The 3,954-nt window shown below is 36.6% G+C and overlaps 1 long non-coding RNA gene across 1 annotated transcript; it reads right to left on the bottom strand.

Annotated features, from left to right (window-relative positions):
* Window positions 1-408: 408 nt before the first annotated feature.
* Window positions 409-3,640, bottom strand: LOC145768735 (uncharacterized). The gene is made up of 2 exons (XR_014288972.1): window positions 1,048-3,640; window positions 409-1,006 (listed from the first exon to the last, which is right to left on the bottom strand). It is a non-coding gene; the product is annotated as an uncharacterized LOC145768735 (long non-coding RNA).
* Window positions 3,641-3,954: the final 314 nt, after the last annotated feature.

Raw genomic sequence — 3,954 nt, 5'->3', positions numbered from 1 at the left:
TTTCGAGTAATGGGTAGTACCAAATTTAAATCATAAGTAGAGTAGACAACCGGAAACAGACATTGCAGTCGGCTGCAGCGTGGGTCAGGTGTAAGTCGGAAGGCGTACACCGATGCATAGCGCTCAAGTCCGCTTTCCCACAATGCAGGATAAAGATAAAACAAACAAACAAAAAACAAACAAACAAGAACGCCAAAAAAGTAAAAGCAGAAAATATGAAAAAAAATAGAAATTTATTGTTGCAGATCTTCTACTTGTGACAGCACTCATTTCACAGTGAAATACAGTGTATTTTATCTCTTGAAAACGTCTTGTAATTAACTCTGGAGACGTAATGAATACGACGTAGCAACTCTGCGCGGTGTGCCGAGGGTCAATTTCGTATAAAACAAATGAATATCGCTGGTCCTGACTTGTCCGTTGCTTATTTATTTGCTTCAGATATATATACAATACATGTTACACATCCATGTGGTGACATAAGAAAAAAGGAAAAGAAAAATACACGTTCAGGTCAGAAAACTACAAACATAACCATAGGTGAAGCAAGAGAAAATCGCTGGACGATGACACTTTACCACTACTATGAGTAGGCTGCATGTCAGTCTTCCTTGTACAACAAATTACAAGCAACATCACAAAACTTCGATTTTTAAATGAACATCCGCATTTAGCATGGTACAAATCAGGTTATTTTCAGACTCTGGGCAGTGTTACAAAAAAAGATATATATATATACATTTTTTCTCAATATAATTGAATTCTTCACCCCTGAGAACATAGGAATAGACACTTTGTTCATCATAATTGGACAAGAAACTAGTGACAAAAATGTAAAACTTTAAATTGCGATAACTTGAAAACGACACAAGGTATCAAAAAAATTCCAAAAGTTATGAAAATCATTCTAAATTATGTACCAAATGTGTAAAAATGAAGAAAATCTAAGAGATGGTGGTGTTCACCATTTGTTGAATTATAATGGAATGACTCTAGAGCAGGGGTTCTTAACCGGGGGTAAATTTACCCCCTGGGGGTAAATTTCACCTACCGAGGGGGTAAATTTACTGAATCATAAATTAAGGCAAACTTCATTTTTTTCAGTTATTAAAAAACTGGTAGAGTGGTAGTGTTGCTCTCGATTTTGATTCAAAATTATGCTTATCGTAAGTTTTCGTCTCTTTTATCTCCACGGAAGTAGACTACCAGTTTCATTTCAGCAGCGTATGTATGCTACATTTTCACTGTACACAACCTAATTTGGACTTCGACCACAAAGACGAAATTTGAGCTAGTAAGGCAAGAATTAGTCTTCAGCTCGACGAGTCAACTGACTTGTCGAACTGTGCATATTTGTTGGTTTACTGTCGATATGTGCATGCTGGTGAGTTGAAAAAGAAATTCTTGATGTGCAAAAGTTTAGAGACGACTACCAAAGCGGTTAATGTTCTGGAAAAAATAGATAATTTTTTTCAACAAAATAATATATCCTGGAATTATGTGGATTCACTTTGCACAGACGGTGCCCCTTCTATGCTCGGTGCTAAGTCTGGCTTTACAACTCTGGTGTAAAAACGCCCACCTAACATCATTTCTACTCACTGTGCCCTTCATCGACATGCACTGGCAAGTAAAACCCTTCCAGAATATTTGAAAGCAGTATTGAAGCATATGGTTAATGTGTGAATTTTATCAGGGCATGTGCTCTTAGTCATCGTCTTTTCAAAGTGGTTTGTGATCAGATGGGATCAGAACACTCTGTTCTCCTTTATCACACCGAAGTTCGGTGGCCCTCTAGGGGTCTTGTTTTGTCTCGAGTTGTCGAACTACATGGTGAAATTGAGATTTTTCTTCGAGAACGCAAATCCCGTTGAGTAAGCACTTTGGCGACAACAAATTTATTGGTGCATCGGCTTACTTGACAGACATTTTTTCAAGTTTGAACCAGCTCAATATGCAAATGCAAGGAAAAAGCGATACCATTATAGATGTAGGCCTACATGATAAAATTCAGGGCTTTCAGACAAAATTAGATCTGCGGAGTAGAAGAGTTCAAAAAGGAATTTGCGCAAATTTTCCAACATTTGATGATTGGAAAGTCAGTAGAAGTCGCAACGAGATTTCTGACCACGAAATCTGGACACGGACATCACAAGGGGCCACCAAAACCGTGGGGGTAAATTTTACTTTTTTCATTCGGCAAGGGGTAAACGAGACAAAAAAGGTTAAGAACCCCTGCTCTAGAGCATCAATCGTTAGTACATTACAGCAAACTTGGTGAGTGCTCACACTTTCAAATCCACATAAACCAAATACACCTCTATATAACTTGTTGTTTACAAGCAACTTTAAACTTTCTTTTCCATCTAACAGAGACATTGGTCCATAGGTGTGCGACCGTGCGTTATAAAGAGGCATGCAATAAGCTCGAAACGTAGCTTGTTTTACATCCACACTACAATGTTTGACAAACGAAGGCACATTATTAGCGGCACAATACAAAGCTCAGATTTGTTTTTTTACATCACTATTGTCACACAACATGTAATCAATAAGCACACCAATATATTTGGTTGACTGCACAAACTCAACGTGTTGACCTTGAAAGGTCACAACAGAATCACATTGTAAGTTCATGCGTTTGTTACTAAAGCAAATGCAATGTGTCTTTGATGCATTAAACATAATATCATGAGATTTAGCATATTCGGAGCAAAGTGACAAAATAGCTTGGAGACCTTTCAAACTCCGGGCAAAACAACACATATTGTCAGCAAACATAAAATTGTTTAAATCAAATATAGTTATTACTATCTGAATACTTAACAGCCTGTTTCACCTCAAACGGATCATCAGAAGAGTCTTATTCAAATATAATCTTTCTATAATAGATTCTATTTGAATAGGACTCTTCTGATAATCCGTTTGAGGTGAAACAGGCTGTTAAGGATTCAGATAGTAATAAGTATATATATTTGATTTAATTTGCTTTGCTTTTTTGCTTAGCATTGAGCACTTTTTGTAGTATTAATAGTTTTCATTGTATTAAGATTGTTTAAACATGCATGACCGATGTAGCAGCCTATTGATAATGCATTTAGTCGCTTTGTCAAGTCATCTACATAAACAGCAAAAAGATAAGGGCTTAGGATTTCACCCTGTCTGACGCCGTGAGTAACTGTACAGTGTACATAAATCAGGGAAGGTAGATCCCCAATGTTGTATTCGCATGTGCTGGTTGTGGAACCAGTAACTTACATGCAAGTTCTACTGTACAGTGTACAGTATATACAAGGTATGGTTTGTGACGGTGAGTGCATTACGTAGGTACAGGTACATTCACGCACTACGTCCTCAACATCAAGTCGATATCTTTTCTTGCTTTCAGTTTGTAATAGAGAAGGAAATCCTGATACGCAAACTCACTCAGACACGAAAAGAAATAAGAATGCGAAGAGCTTTTCTGTTGTTGCTGAAAAGAATCTTTCTAATCCAGAACTGTAGAAATATAAATTCCTCCAATAAACTTTTTAAATTCCTCCTTAGTTACGTTTAAGTATAAAAGTGGTATTCGGATACTGTACTCATGATTCCGATATCCATCCAACTTCCAAAGTTCTTGAATTCACTCCAAATCCAGAAAAATTAGTATGATGGCATGCGTGTCAAGTTATTAGCATGTAGGCCTACTACATCTATGACAAAATAGAGAAAATGTTAATGCATATTGAAATTGTACAGCAGATCAAAAACGAACCAGAGTTTTATCAAAATTCACTGCACAAAAAAATTGCTTCTTTTGTAAGTCCTGTACGTTTCGTTTATTAGAGCAGCCCCTATTGCCTAGCTTACAATTTATAAACAGTTGAACAGCTTTGTGACCTGCATACAATAATTTAACAAACAATAAGAAATTTACTTGCCACATATACTGTACAAAAAATTGTATGACAG

This window comes from Aplidium turbinatum, chromosome 4 (genome assembly GCF_918807975.1).
Source record: "Aplidium turbinatum chromosome 4, kaAplTurb1.1, whole genome shotgun sequence".
NCBI classification, from domain to species: Eukaryota; Metazoa; Chordata; class Ascidiacea; order Aplousobranchia; family Polyclinidae; genus Aplidium; species Aplidium turbinatum.
This window is presented reverse-complemented; position numbering and strand designations above follow the sequence as displayed.